The sequence below is a fragment of the Leptodactylus fuscus genome, chromosome 6, assembly GCF_031893055.1.
Source record: "Leptodactylus fuscus isolate aLepFus1 chromosome 6, aLepFus1.hap2, whole genome shotgun sequence".
NCBI classification, from domain to species: Eukaryota; Metazoa; Chordata; class Amphibia; order Anura; family Leptodactylidae; genus Leptodactylus; species Leptodactylus fuscus.
In genome coordinates, this window is record NC_134270.1 from 125,301,546 (window position 1) to 125,318,173 (window position 16,628).

General features: G+C 40.4%; 1 protein-coding gene across 2 annotated transcripts in view; it reads right to left on the bottom strand.

Annotated features, from left to right (window-relative positions):
- THRA (thyroid hormone receptor alpha) overlaps positions 1 to 16,351 on the bottom strand; it is a 119,554-nt gene extending 103,203 nt beyond the window's left edge. For both annotated transcript variants that reach the window (XM_075278340.1, XM_075278339.1), the window contains exon 1: positions 16,049 to 16,351. The gene's annotated coding sequence lies outside the window, so the exon portion shown is untranslated. The remainder of the gene's footprint in view (positions 1 to 16,048) is intronic.
- Positions 16,352 to 16,628: the final 277 nt, after the last annotated feature.

The window sequence follows — 16,628 nt, forward strand, 5'->3', positions numbered from 1 at the left end:
GTTTCATGCTCCAGTGATGATGTCCCAACATAAACATGAGACCACTGCAGCGGTGACCGGCTACATCACGTTAGTGTCGAGAGGAAGTAGGAAGTAGAAGTCAGAGAGGGACAAGTCAGAAGCGGTGCTGTTAGGAATGGGTTAGTAATAGGAGACTATGACTTCTCTTGTTGTTTTACTATACATTCAGCATGTTATGTTTCCTTACTGGACAATCCTCGTACAATAACCTTGATTAAAACAGTAGGCCATTTTTTGCAAAAACACTCCCTTTAAGGTAGAACTAAGTGACAAGCAATGCTTGAAATGAGGTCAGGTTCTGTCTATGCATTGGTAGGCTAATCTGTAATTCAGGAAGGAGCAAAGGTTGAGAAATTGTAGTGTCATTTTTATTCATGAGCCATTTATGAATGAGCTGCATTTGATATCAGACTGTCAAACACAGAGTCAGAAGTTTGTCGCACTGAGATTAGAATTATGGGAAAATTGCAAAGATGGCCATATTGTCTATAATCCAGAATTTAATACTTAAATTGACAAAAGAATAAAACTATTTTAGGGTTAATGCTGAAAACTGTTCATTGTTTTAGATTCCAGACATCACAGGCCTTACATCTGCCTGTAGCATTCATTCTTCTCTATAGGTTACACTGAACATAACCATAGCCAAATCAGTGAAAACCCACTAAAGTATTAGTAAAGTTGGTGACGTAACGCCACTGGTGGACACGGTCTTCTACCGTGATGAGATATCTGGATTGTTGGATGTTTCACCCCAGGTCTATGAGTTTTCTGAAGCATATGTACAGTCCCTTCTGAAACCCAGCAGCTTTCCTCTCTGTCGTTCTCTCTCCTCCCCCTCTTCATTGCTCACAAAGTGAAACCGTAGTTCCTGTACAAACAAGAAATTTCAGGGGTGTGTCACAGGTTACTGCGGGGTATCCCCGATTATACGAGAACCCCAGTCCCCATGTAACACCTCACAAGTCCTACTGTGTCCTCTCTCTTTTTACTTCGTACAAAGGCTGCATACCCCAAAACAAACTCAACAAAAAGTTTTCAAGTCAGAAGAAAAGACCAAACTAAGAAGGCCACAGTGCTGTAACCTGTCCCTCCCATTTCATAGGCTAGCACACAACACAAGGCCCACTCTCCTCCTCCTGCTGTCTGCTTGGGATATTATGAAATCTTACATCAGACCTTGTAAGCCACGCGTGAGAGCGTGGGAACCCAGCCCAGTCCGTCCTGGCCTCTCGCCTTCCCTGCGGTCAGCCAAAATCCCACATGTCTCCCAGGCCAAGCCTTCCTCTCAGCCCTATTTTGCAGACAGGAGCCTCGGCAACTGAACAGTTATTTTTAATGTTTCCTCCCTGCGCTGCTGTGAAGCTCACACAGGGACGCTATGTATCGCAGCTCTGTTCCCTGCCTCTAGGAAAGTCATTAAAGAGCATTTCCCCCCAATAAAGGAAAGTAACAATCACAAGTAGGAGTCCTTGAGTTGTCCCTTAATGTCATGTTTTTACCATTTTTATAAGGCCGCATGCACACAACAAGTCTTCTATGGGGACCTCATGTACCTCCAAGTGTCTCCAATTGAGTTTTTACTGTCAATTTCCATATGAATCAAGCAGTAACAAATAGTGGCAAGCTCTAAAGGATAATGTACAGAGTCCTTTTACTCTGGTAATATTGCTGCTAGGTAACAAGGTCCTTGAAATTTAGGGTTGTGCCTTGTGCATGTGGCAAAGGACTGGACTGGCATAAAGGTTCAGAATGAGTTAAATAAAAGGAGCACTAATCTCTTCACAGGGTCCCCTGCAGTTTTTGACAACCAATATGGCCACCCTTACAAATATACTCAGCAGTAAATCTGCTATTTCCCTATAGTATACTGATGCACTCTTGATTTTGACATTGATGGATATGAGAAACCACACCCACTGGTGGCAAAATGTTAAAAGTATATACAGTACTTGCAACAGAAGCGTCAATGAGCTACTCATCTCTTGTTCTTTATATATTTAAAGTGCCCCATTTTATTTTTTTATATTCTGTCAGGATGTGTGTGGTGAAACTGTAACTAAGCACTGCCAGGGAGACTCTGTCTGTACACCTGTATTCAATGCAGCATGTAGAGCTGAAGCATTTACCAAAGGGGCAAACACATGGCTGTATCTCTGGTTGTATACCACCTACAACAAAAGTTCTGCTATCACATAAAAGCTAAAAGTCTCATTTTTCATATGGTGTCAAGATTGAAGTACTAGCTATTAGGCATATCACTAGTCAAGAATGTGATTTTATGTGCAGCATGAACATGTAGCTACTTCTTCAATCTCAGCTTTCTTGTGACACCAGGACCATTCTTCTAAGTAGTATAAAACTGGAGATGTAGCCATTTGAAGTGCCTTTTGGTAAATATTCCAGCTCTGCGTATTTACAACTCAAATGTGTACAGACTTTCCCTAGTAACAACTCAGTTGCTAAGGAGAATATTACAGCCTGTTTTATAATAAAAAGGAAGTTAGATGGGATAATAAAGTATATTAGAAAAATGGCTGCCAAACACTTTCAGACACAAGAGTGCAAATTAAAAAAAAAATAAAAAAAATGGGAGTTACACTTTAAGTAGACCAACACATACACTACAGCCAGGGCTATGTACAGACTTCTGTAGCTCATTTGTAGCGGTCTATAGGAATCAAGTCAGGGAAAGTAATTTACATGTGCCAAAAACTTTATACAAGTGTCAACTTTCAATTTGCATGTACAAGTACATAAAATGTACAAAAAAAATAAAACCTAATAAGAACTGCATGATCTCAGCAAGCCCCCTCTCCAAAAAAAAAGGTCTCTGCATGAAACTCTAACCCTATGTGTTATTATAAACGCCATACAGAATAAAGTATTAACCTCTATTGTGTCACCTACAAGTAACACCTCCATTTACCATAAAAACTTTTTCATTTGTAATATGAAGCACCTGCCGCTTTTGGAGCCATAATTCCACCAACCCTGCAATTCTCCTATCCATGCTTTGTCTCTATATATGACCTTTTGTTATAGAACCACCTGCCATTACCTTTAATGTCACACCTCAACGTTTCAGTCCCTAGCAGGTGTATTGTTAGACATTTGCCCATGGTACCCTTTCCTCGTTTCTACCCTTCTTACCCCCCTCCTCTGGGATTATGTAATACTGCACAATGTTTACACCTGGAAACAGGTTTCCTCATAAGGGACTGAGCTACTCACAGAGGAGATGACACCAGAGTAGCATGGCAATGGCTCTCGCTTATGAGGAAGGTTACCCTATACACAAGCCTGGGACAGAATGTAATAGCTAGGTTGCCCAGTCTGTAATCTCGCAGCTCATCGCAAGATCTATTTTCTAGTACCCCTAATACAATATTAGCTCCAAGCTCATGCAAATAGAAACAGGTCCAAACCCTGTCTCCTGCAGAAAAATCTCTGACTAAAAGTAGTGAATGTGTTAGCCTTTTATACATTCAGTACTTTTGGTCAGAAACTGGTTAGCTGGAGACACTTTACATAAAATATTAAAGAGCTACATAAATAGCCATTCCATAAAATGCTGCAGTTTACAGATACGTTTTAGCAATCCAAAAATATACTTGTGGTTGCCCTAAGTCCCTGTTGGTAAACAGAAATGATGTAAAAAAGATAGCGGGAAATTTATTATCCCATCTACGCCATATAAGTTTTCTGACATAGATGGGTGATACTGTGTCACATATTTGGCACAAGGCCCTTTCTGTCCCATACTGTGCCTTGGTCACTATATTCTGCAAATGTGAGCAGGTACAGTATTGGGCATGCCTTCAATTTTCTGACATGAGTTATACAGGACTTCTATGCCAGTTCCTAACTGCTGTGGATCTCTATTCTGGCGCACAAGCATTTGTCTGATATATTATGCCTGTCATGCCCTTTATTAAGACTGGTGTACAATATGCCAGACTTAAAAAATCTGCCCCAAAGTATCATAAAACTATAGGCAGCTAATGGAATGACACAAACTTCAGAGAAAATATCACTTTTAGGCTAAGGCTCCAAGGGACGACTTGCAGCAATAAAGTGCTGCGGGAAAAACCGCGGTGGGAACGCATTGTGGTTCTTCCCACAGCTCTTTAAAAAGAAAGTTTGCAGAGTTTTCCTCTGCATATTTTCTGTTACAATTATATCTATGGGGAAACCGCCAGCATTTACATAGATATAATTGACATGCTGCGATCTCCAAAAGCGCACCGGGTTTTGGAAATCGGGCGTGTCCGCACAAACTAGGCATGGGATTCACTAGAATCCCATCCACTTTGCACTTACTGTAAAACACTGCGATTTATCCCATGGTGTATCCAACTCGGTCTTAAAGAAACACTTCATAAAAACAGATACATTGGGGGGAAATTACTAACCCTTCTATGCCAGGCCTTTTCTTGCCTAAAAGATGTTTCACATTATTCCTTCTCCTGAGAAGAGTTTGGTGGAGACCAATGGAGGCCAGGACAGGGACGCCACTTGACTGTTGTAGGTTTCAATTCTGGCACACGGGAGTGCGCCCAAATTATTAAGGGGTCAGGGCAGAGTTTCTTAAGAGGTCTCGCTCCGGCATACCATACTTCAGTATTAATAAAATGTTCCCACTCAGTTAATAAAGGGCCCGAGGTGGGAGGCATGACAGAGGGATGTTCTCTTTGGTGGTCACTCTGTTACACACTGCCCCTTCAGTCCTAGAACCAGGCATAAAGCAATATATGATTCCATGCACACGACCGAGTGTAGTTCTGATGTGGGGCCAAGTTTGCAGTGGAATGCAGTCGGAGTGACATTGGATTGCATTACAGAATGAATTGATGTCTATGGGGCTTTCAGATACATTCCGTTCTGATAACATGGAGCAGATTAGGACCTGCCTTTTAATCATCTGTGTTATTGGAACAGAATGGATTCAGAAGCCCCATAGACGTGAATGCACTTGAGTGTCATCCGACTGCCTTCTGCAGCAATCTTGGTCACACATCAGAAGCACACTTTGTTGTGAGCATGAAGCCTATACCTTTTGCCCGTAGAGTCCCTTTAAGAAAATTTTGGTATAAGGTTTCCTCCATAAATTGCACTTGATCATAATGAATATTTTTATTTTTTAGCCTCACTTCAGATAACTTGTGCAAAATTCAATAGAACTAATTAACACAAGTAATAAAATAGTAAAAAGTAATAATTCTGTTTACATCTGCAAGTGCATTGGGATTATATGACATGTTATCGATTTTACGCTTGCGATCTCTGGACTTGCAGGTATCACCGTGAAACCAAACAATGGCATACGGATATGCCAGGGAATCATGACCAAACACTAAATAAAATCAGAACAAGGAACTGCTATCTAATAAAGATAAAGAACAATTGTCAGCTGTAACACAATACAGTTATGTATCTAATAATGGATACCTGCCTTCCAGTGACGGAAACTAGATCTGCTCTGGGCAACAAGTAACTGCCAGGATTGACAATGGGAAATACCGGCCAATTCACCTGGTTCAAGACTGGACACTTTTTTGGGTTTATTGTACATGCGGTCTTGAGGGCTATAACAATTTTTTTTCATTCGGTCTTATTTAATATTTGCGTCCGGTTTTTTTTTGGTGGGCTTTATTTTTTAATGTTTTTTTTCAGTCTTTCTTTTTTAATATCTGGGACAATGCAGGGTTAAGAGTGGACTGCCAAGACGTAGTCAACAGGCTGACTGGAACCGCTAAAAGAAATGTCCTCCTTATAACACCTTCCAGTCCTGCAGAGGTGATGTCATGTACATCAGGTGACTGGTACACAGAGCTGTGAAGTCAGAAAGTTGTGGAGTTGGAAATGGGACCAATTTTAGGTGAAGTTGGAGTTGAAAAAAAAGTTACTGACTTTAAATATATTTTACAATGATTAATGTTGTATAATTAATAAGAGGTATATGTATAGTTACAGAATTATTCTCTTAGGAATTCAATCACTAGATTTTTAATAAATTGGAGAATCTTTACGACTCCTGAATGACCATGGTTGTCAGCCATTTTTGAAGGAGTCGGAGGTTTGGCTCAACAATGCCATAGCCCCGCTGCTGTAGGTAGTCACCGGCCATGTACAGAACTTGACAAAGACAACCTCTTCTTAAACTGAAGATGCTCCTATGAACAGCCATGGCTCAGGCATTTTAAGGCCCACTTCTAAGCGCTAGGTTGCTAAAGTTAGAGCCAGCCTAATTTCGCCGAAGGGAAAATGTAGTGTTACATCGTGGATATTCAAGCGATTGAACAAGCCAGGGCCGACAAAGCTGGAGCCATTAATACTTACGTTCTGTTCACATTTGCAAGTGACTGTCAGATCCAAAAGCTCTAAACAGAGCTTTAGCAGTTCTCTGCTCTTTGACATCCATGGAGAATATGGGGAGAAGTTATCTTAGTGAGATCATTCCTTTAATGCATCAAAAAGATCAGATTTGGAGAATACTCTTTTTATACTAACATTCAAGAGGAGGCTCTCGTCTCTCTTTGTGCTGAACATCACTTACTGCTGAGCAAATCCCATGAAAGCAAGACACAGCAGGTAAAGACTTGTGCAAACCAATTAATTGCGCAATTATTCTGTAGCTTTCCATTGTCTTTCAAAGCCATTTGTAGGTTACGTACATGTATCCTAGTCCATGCCTTCCCGTATTAATATCATGGTGCTCAAGTGCATAGTTTCTCATCTATATAAGCAGGGCTATGATCCGGACTATAGAATGACAGTGAATATTATACTTGGCTGCAAAAGTCACACTCAATTTTCTTTGAAAGATGAAGGGGGATAATGGAGCACAATTTCACATGGATGAAGTCTCTGTCTTTGATGTTTTACTGCCATATATATAAAAATCAAAGCATGTTGGCATTGTATGGGTTTTAGTAACCCTGGAAATGCTGCTTTAAACATATTGGGTTCATAAGTGACAACGCTCTACAAATGGGATAATCTTGGTGTTGCTCATTGGCCATAACAGTTTAGACCGAATGTTAGTTCAGAGTCTAAATGTTTTCGCTTTGCTGTTTTTAGACTGTTTTTAATAAATGACACCATCAGTCTGAATCCTCTTCCAAGGAGAAACTATTAACATGGCCGGGTTTCAGCCTAATCTTTATTTTCCTATTTACACAAGGTTCTCAATGTACCCATGAATGAGACAGTCTTCTCACAAAGAAGACTGCAAAGCCCACGACAGAGACAGAACATCCGTACCCAAGACAGCAAAAGCCACGAACGTCTGCATATGAGACGGCCTGCAGAAGAATGCAGCAGTGTGCCAGGGAAATGAGACAGCTCATTCCGTGAGATTTGACAGGCCCTCTTTGTATATTTTTACAGATTTCAGGACCGGAATAAATGTACATTTTCCACAAGAAACAAAGATTAATCAGTACCAGATTTCGGCTGGAAAAGAGACATCAAGGTAAAGAGGAGCATGCAGAGGATAGGAGGTGATCCTTAAGACTGTCCACAGAAAGGCTCTTTTTTTCTATTTAACTATGTACAGTTCTACAACTAGTATTGGCCCCATACACCTAAAATAAAAAATGAAGCAACTCCGCAATATATTTTAAATAAACAAATTCTTCCATTTGTGTATACAGCTCCTATGCGGAGATATCCATCTGCATGGTTATGAGTACATTTGTAGTCAGATCCTCTTCCATGGGCTCCCTATGGCATGGAGGTGGTCAGATAAAATGAAGTAAAGGCCTGTATTACCAGGCTCCTGTCTAAGTTTACAAAGGACCACCCAACAATTGAGAAAATAACAACTGTCCAGCGATCACATCTTTTGTCCATATTATCGGCAGCACCAGACCCCAAGTGAACAGGACATGTGCTGCTAACACACATAGACTATATGGGGATGAACAATTCATTCATCCCTACAGTAACAATGATCTGTTGCATGTAAATGGCGTAAAGGAGCCCCAACGCCAACACCTAGGAACATCTGTTCCAAATTATGGTTTGCTGAATCGACACATGTAAAAAGGCCTTAACATATGATTACAGGATCAGAATACACAGAGGGATTGTTTGTAGTCTGTAACCTTGGAGACACACAGGTCTGCATAAGGAAATTTATTTTTATTTTTTTTCCATGAAGATTTTATGTAAAGTTGTTATATATTAGATGCACTGTAATAACAATTGGTAATTAAATGGGGATAAATAAAAGATGGGTGATAACAGGGGCGGATACACAGAATTGTTAAGTATGTGACATAAGAGTTTATCGCCTTGATGTCAATTCATTGACGGTGAACTGAGTGACATTATCAGGATTCAAGGCCAAAATGAAAATCAGAATGTAAAAGCTTTAAAGAGGCAACGCTGAAAAGTTGAATTGAAGGATATATGGTGATTACCCAGGAGGGAGTGACACACATTCACACAGTGACCCCGAAGCGATACAGTCAGGGCAGGCAGGAAGACTATCCCTCTGTGGAACAATTCAGTTCTAACATTTAGAAATTTTCAGCCTGTTCTGTTCTATCTGTGGGCCAAAATGAACAGCTCACATCAAAATCCGAAGGGGGGTGAATGAACTAGATTTTTATCATGCATATGCTGGCCATCCAATATTATTTTAACATTAAGAATTTTATTGAAAAGTTTTTAGTTGTTGCAAAACGAACAATCGAAAAAGAAATCAATAATAGTGGGCGACAAGGTAAAGGGAAGATACGGGTGGGGGGGTGATGGGGAGGTGGGGAAAACAAGAAACGACATAAAGGAACAGGAAGTAAATGTAGGGAGAGGAGGGGAACAAAAGCCGTCCTATATTACACAAAAATACAAATATTAAACAGCTAGCATTAAAAGACATGCAAATTCAAGCAGGGTAGGGTCACAACCTGATGCAATATGCAAAATTATATGTATACAGGATACAATGCATGCAATGGTAAGTGCCCAAATCATAGTGACAGGTATGACATTATACTCACCAGTATGTGATGTGGTATCAGTCAGGATGTGACTTCCACCTCTGCCCTTTCTTTAAGGGATACGCTTTCAGTGTTTTGCCCCAGAAGAAGCCTCGGGGTGTAATGTGCAGTCTGAATGATACCATGCTATACCCTGGTGGATATCATGTCATACCTGTGGTTACCACGCATTCATTTTTTATTGAATTGGGGACTTTCCATTGAATGTACTTCACCATATTTATATATAACTCTACATACCTTCATATCAAGTTGCTTTTCCACTTTTAATGGTTTTTATATGATAGTTATTTCTGTTTAACTTAATAAAGCAATGTTATTAGAACAATGAGACACCTTAATTACTTGCTAAGGAATATATAAGGTATATATCTTGAGCAGGTTCTCTTACATACATACATATGATTGTCTGTGACATAGGTGCTAATATACGGTTTCATTTACAGAGCACCCAATCATTTTTATACTATGAGCCAACTGAATGCAAATATATAAAACATGCCCAATTTATTATTTCATGTGAACTGGGCGTTATATGCCTGTGTGACTCATCTTGCTTGTTATAACAGCATGTCATTAATTTGGGATAAATATTTTTTGGTATCACCAGAAACCAGCACAATACACATTCGCAATCTCAGTATTACTCACAAATACAAACATACATGAATGTCCTCCCCTCATGTGACAATATCCCCACAACATGGGCTATGAATGGCAATTGGCAAACACCAAAAACTACTACTATCTAGTATTTTCAGGTTTTCCTTTTATTTTTTGCAGCCCAAGACCATCATAAACCTGACAAAAGACATACCATGACACACTCCGTCCAACTTTAATGGGCAGAGCCTTTTCCCCAGGTATAATTGGGTTTAGCCTCTCAGATTCAGTCATGCGCCTCTGTGGCAGGACAGTCAAACAAGGCAGGTATGTATTCAGACTGGCAAATACCAGGCTTATTGCTAAAAAAGGGAACCAATAAGGTGTCTCCTTTTCATTCCTGTAAGAATTCCAATTGGGTGATTTTTGTAGCTGACCCTCTTTTTGCTGGGTTAGGGTACATTCACACTGAGTTTTTTGGCGCTGAAACCACATCAGAATCCATGTGGAAAAAAAGCCTCCCATTAACTTCAATGGGTAGCGGAAAAAGGAACCCACTGAAGTCAATGGGAGACTTTTTTCACGTGCATTCTGAAATGGATTCAGCGTCAAAATCAGCGCCAAAGACATTTGGATACTTATGCATAATAACTTCTTCAAGCCTGTAGACAGAGCCAGGGAAATCATGAACTATCAATACCCTTGAGGAGGTATTCAGACAGTGTGGTTTTGTGAAGTTAAAACCACATCCAATAACCGCAATGAAAAAATGCATGAGATTTTTTTGACACATAAAAAATTAGGTTTCATTGGAAAAACCTCAACAACATAAAAACACATTTTTAAAGTGGATTTAATGCACCAAACTGCCCCCTTAGAATAAATCCTTAGAGGAAAATGCTGGGGCAACGTTCACAGGTTGCAAGAATTCTAACCATGTCATGCTTGCACATTCACAACTTCCGCCTTCCTTGACGGAACAGTCACTTGTGATTTTAAAGCGGCCACTACACTACCAAAAACTGGAACCTGCACATCTGGGTAATAGCTCATTTTTTTCCTGCTGTATTGTTAATCCATGAGGCACCAAAGATAAAATGCCCTTATCAACCAATAAGTTACCCATATTCTGCCAAAGGGCCTCTGTAAACTGGGTGCTGTAATCCTATATGTTGCTATAGGTAAGTGATCCTCATCCTATGCAGTAGTTTTGATAATGTCCTGCAGTGTGTGTAGTAATACTTAGCGCTGTGACCTGTCATCACTTGTCAACATGTTCCAATATTGTCGCTTGCACAAATAAAAGTATCATATAAATCTTTCAGGTCCAGTTCACATCTGGGTTCAGGCCATTCCGCTCCTCTATCTGTATGAAATATGCGGAGAGAAAAGTCCTGCAAATAGCACTTTTCTTTCTGCATTTTCTGTGCGGAAACCACACAGACCGCATTATAAATTATGGGGTCCACGGGTTTCCTTAGGTAACCGCGTTTTTAAGCCTATAGGTTTCTGTTCGGGGGTCCCCCAAGTGGACTCCCCAAACGGAAACCTGAACACAGATGTGAACCGGGCCTCACTATCATTCTCCATCTGTGCACCAAAGGGAGTAACATTATAAAAATGCAATGGTTCATAATGCTCAATGTAAAGTACAGAGTTTGTGTAATTAGTTAAATTTAATCATTTTGCATTTTTCGATGAAAGTCACAATTTGCGCAGATCAAAGCACAGTCCTAATGTTTACAGCAAGAAGAAAAGCGACAACTTACTAAGGATAAGAGAGAAAGTTACAGCTATGGCAACCGCAGCTCTATATTTAGATTCATTTATTATACTTTTTAAGATTTTAGTCACCAGCAAGCAATGTCTAGTCTTGTTTATACAAAGCGCAGAAATCTTCATTCCAGTAACCCCTTCAGGACCAAACAAAATTCTTCAAAGCAGGTATGATAATGACATTGATCTGAGTGATGACAGAGATTGTTATGGTAATGCGAGAACTTTCTTGCACAGGGTTGTCCAAGTTAAGTCAGTAAATCTCAATATTCTATATGTAATAACATGTATGGTGAAGGCGGGAGAGCAGACATGGAAACTTTCTATATGAACTGCGTCTAATCTTATAAGGTGGAAAGATATCCTTCCTGTTTAGAGCTGACGAAGCAGATGCCCATTATGGCATTTACAGTACTGCCCACCAGTTAAACCGCTCGCTTCGAGTAAAGCATATATTAGCGTAAAATCTCACTATGAGCACATTCAGCGCTCACTGTGCCCTATTGTTTTAAGGCCCATGCAAGATTTATGCCTTTAAATGAAGTCTACTCTGCTAGTGTAAAATTGGGTATTTATGAGTGTAGATTGTGACTGCTGCCATGCCACACAAAGCGGAGCAATGCAGGAAGCTTGGATAGAAACTCCTGCGCACACCGCACATAGACACTAGATGCAAACCATACTGACCACACTGCAAATGACAAAGGGATGTCCAACGTCTCACAAATGTTTTAAATTTTTTTTAAATCATTACTTTTAAAATAATAAACCAGCATAAGATACAGCAAGTCTACCCCAACCAGAAGCATATCCAGAAATAAAACTGGATTTTTTTCTACACACTCTTAACTTCATGGCATGCTTTATATGGATACTATCTATCTATCTATCTATCTATCTATCTATCTATCTATCTACTATATACAGTCTATCTATCAATCTATCTATCTATCTATCTATCTATCTATCTATCTATCTATCTATCTACAGCACATGACTCTAGAGCTCCGGAACATGCAAAAATTTCAGGTACAGTTACGTTTTTGGTCATATGACCCTCCTCCATCTGCTGACATCTTATGGACAGGAACGCTGTGAGAGAAGGCTTTCTGAACAATGGGGTGTAGATTAACAGATATCGAAAGTGGCACAAAACTTTTAAAAGGGGTAAGGAGAATTTATTGTGTTAACATTAGCCATAAAAATTATTGATTGAATATTTTTTATTTTCTGTACATAATTATAGGGGCTGCCATCTTGCTTGATATTCCCATCTGCTACGTAAACAGCATTCAGTTATATGCTTTACAGCAGTCTCATGGCCATAGAACAGGGATTCTTCTAACAGGGTACCATAACTCAGAGTCTGACTCACATTCACCCTACAACATGACACATTTGCTTTGTCCCTTAGCACAGCTGACTATACAGAAAAAAAAAATTGGGAAGCTCTGCAAAATGTTAATACCATGAATCAATGAATATTACCATAGGCCACAAACTTTTCTTTTTATTCTGATATTGTTTTTTACAGCGAGACAACATTTTCTGGCTATTGATCAGATCTGGAATGTCTGTAGATCAACATGGTGGGAAATACTTTCAAGATAGATCTAAGTTTGTCTTGCACATGGCCAACCTAACACAGCAGCAAAAAACATAACCATCTTTACCATAAGCTAATCTTTATGCACATCCATCCCATAACCTTTCAGGACTTCCAGCTTTAAGAGTCTTACAATATGTCAAGGCCATAAGACACTGTAGGATCGCTCTTCAGACAGGTTCAATTACCTCACCCGCCAGATGTTACATGCAAACAATAGGGAGCTGTGAACTCTCATTCACATTTCTGAACCCCCTGTTGCACTTTTCTTTTTTTGCAACCACAACCTGCTCCATCAGCTCCAGGCTCAATATTCAGACTTTACTATTACATTTATTACGTGCCGCAGCCAGATAAAGGCTGATACATGAGATATAAAAACTAATGCTGCAATAGAAAAATTGCACATTTTTGGAACAAGCCCACACCAACCATTTTCAACCATTGACATAAAAGAAAGTAAAACCACAACTGCTTTAGATTTTCTACCAAAATGGTGCTTGTCCATATACAAATATGATAATATGATAATATATTCTAACTGATATTTAGAAAAAAAAACAAACTAAAAACGTGATCACAGCCAAAACGTTTGGGGTGTTTTGCTCCAATTGACTTTTATGAGAAATATAAAGCTACATTCACATGAATATCACGTTAAGGCATTGAAACGTATAAAGGATGCCTTTCATTAGGATTGCTCAATTGACATCAGCAGTGAAAATAATAAGACATTAGGTTCCGTTTATAACATAATAAAAGATATTTCTGGCCCAACCCCTCCATTGCTATAAAAAAGTACACTATTAATGAGAAAAAAAAATCTACTTTTTTACTACTACTACTACTACCTAAACGTGTAGTTTTTGTTGCTGCCTCTTTTGGTTCACTTATAAACTGCACTGAACACTTTTGCACTACTAAGGTGTAGCACTAGAAAACCTACTGCAATAGACTTGAGTCTATAATGTTTCACAGACATAGTTTGGCCTGCAATCCCTGCTGCACACACAGGCCTACATAGGCCTCGCAGCCTTGTCTCTTATAGGCCACCATAGAAATCTTGATCTTCTAGTGTAACAGAAGCAGACGTCCATTGATATGTCAGTAGTACATATTTAGACAGACTCAGCACCTTAGTAATATGACACAATATATTAGCAGTGATCGTTGTTAGAGCGGAAAATTCCTGTATCTCAGGCAGTAGGACGTCACGCTTATTCCTTCTGTAAGGCCATCGGTGCCTCATGTGGTCCCAGTGTCCCAGGACTGCTAATGTCATACACCACTAGATATTGTTTCGGATTCAGCCTCTCTTTTTAGGACTCTCTGGAACCTCGAGGCACTTTCGTCCTGCGCCAGAAAGATCCACACCCCCTTCCCTGTACACAACACACAAATCACGACAGCTGCCTGCATGACGAAGTGCCAACCCCACTTCAAAGGCCACCTGCAGGACACACTAACACGCGGGGCGAAGAAACTGGCCACGCAAAGTGACCTACCCAAGGGACGGCAAACAAAGAAAGGCAATGCTGCATGTATATATGTACATCCATAGGTGCCTAGGAACACATGATATTATGACGGCTTCTGCTGATCAACTGCACCGTAGCCATGGACATAAAGCAAAAAAAAGAAAAACGTATGCAAGTGCAAAATAAAAGAAAAGTAACAAGAACGCACGCTGATATAATACATAAAAACCAGGATGTAGCCGTATATACGCAAAAACAGCTGAGGCCATGGTAGGGTTAAAATGGATGACACGGCGATAGTGTTGAGGGGTGTCACTAGGAGAAAGCAAGTCTGACACACGCCACTGAAAAACCAAGCTTTGGCATGGAGGCCTGAAGCTTGCATAATAGTAGTTAAAACAACATATGGCAATGCTAACCCGTTCTGACACATGGACATGGGGGTATCCTGGAGGAGGAACCTGCCTTTTCATCATATATAGTCAGACATTAGACATTAAAGAATATGACACCATGAGGGGGGAAAATCTGCATTTTGGCATTAATTTAATCACGTTATCAGATCTGGTATTTCCCTGCCATGCGTGGCATCAGGCCCTTTCCACATAATGTACAAATACCACTCATTTCTACAATAGTTATCGCTTGTGTTAAAAGTATGTAAACACAGGCAATGTAACTGTACAGCCCATAGTACTGATCAAGTGTATTAAAAAATACAGGAGGTGGCAAGCATGAAATCAGCAGAATTATTAGGGTAGAGGTGAAATCTGCAAGCGTTCCTTCCTGCCTATTGCTGCACGCATATAATGCACTAGTCTGGAGTGCCTTATTGCAAGTCAAGGGGGAGAGGAGGACACGGCCTATGCACTGTCAGCATTCACAGGCAGTTAACCACTTCTACTCCTCAACTATAGGCAGCCTTGAACAACCTTGCTAAGATATCACACAGTCAACATACAGAGTTTGGCCTTCTCTATATATGTGCACTATAGAACTACGCAGGCCTTACAGTGTATGCTCTGGAAGTACACAGGCCTTGTGTATAAATCTATATACTATAGAACCGTACAGCAGATAAGCAGTTAAGAGTCAAACCCTTTTTACACTGTAACGAAAAGCAAAGTGCATGTGGAGTACCACCACAAAAATACCGCCCCCCATAAAAAACACCTCCAAACACATACGCAGTTGCATTCTAAAGATGGGTTCTAAGTCTAATTGTTGGAAGCCTTATAAAATGTGGAAGCTATAGCCGCTTTCCCCCAACACCCCCATAAAGTCAGTCCAGAAATATTCTCGGGGGGTGGGGACTGTTTATGATTCATAAAAACTGGGGGGGAAGCAGCAAACAGGCCAGAACACCCCCTTTTCTTTCTAACACTGTGCTATCTAGCGTGCCTCACGCCCCTTCTTGCAATACCAACAGGCCTTCCTCTCCAGCAGCAGAAGGGTTAAGCAGGTAGGGCTATAGAGACATGACCTTATTACAGTAAACAGCTATACAAGACACCGCCACAGACCCCCATGTGCAAGTCTACATGATCACTCACCTCTCTGCAAAGAAAGCCTGAAGACTTAGATCCCCCTCTTCTGTGGGACTGCAAGGGAATGCAAGCCACTTGGGAACCAGAAAAAAACGCAAAATTATGTGTGTGCAAATTATATCAGGAAGAGGGGTGCAGGGCTCCCGTTCCCCTAATTCTTCCCCGAGACAAGCCCCAGATCTTGAGTGGCAAACAAGTGATAGTCTAAGAATCCCAGTATCATAAGCTTAAGTTTCTTTTTAGAAGGGGTGGGGGTTTTATTCCTGTCTGTGTCTCTCTTTCTTCTCTTCCCTCCGTGTGTCAGGAATACAGACAGAGAGGAAAGGAGAAAAAAATCTAGTTATGCTCAGCTCCTCCCTCTCTATCTGTGTATCATATCCTTTAAATACAGTATGGCTGCTATGCAGCGCCCCCTGGAGGACTCAGTGTCTATAGCACCTTCCAGCATTTACTGAGTGGTTTCCAGACACTTTGTGAGGAGTGTGTGCTGTGCAAAGCTCATGTGTCACATTGAGTCCTCCCTCCCCTGCTGACCGCAGGTACCTAAAGGATGGAGAAAGCGTGCAATCCACTTCCTCTGCTCTTA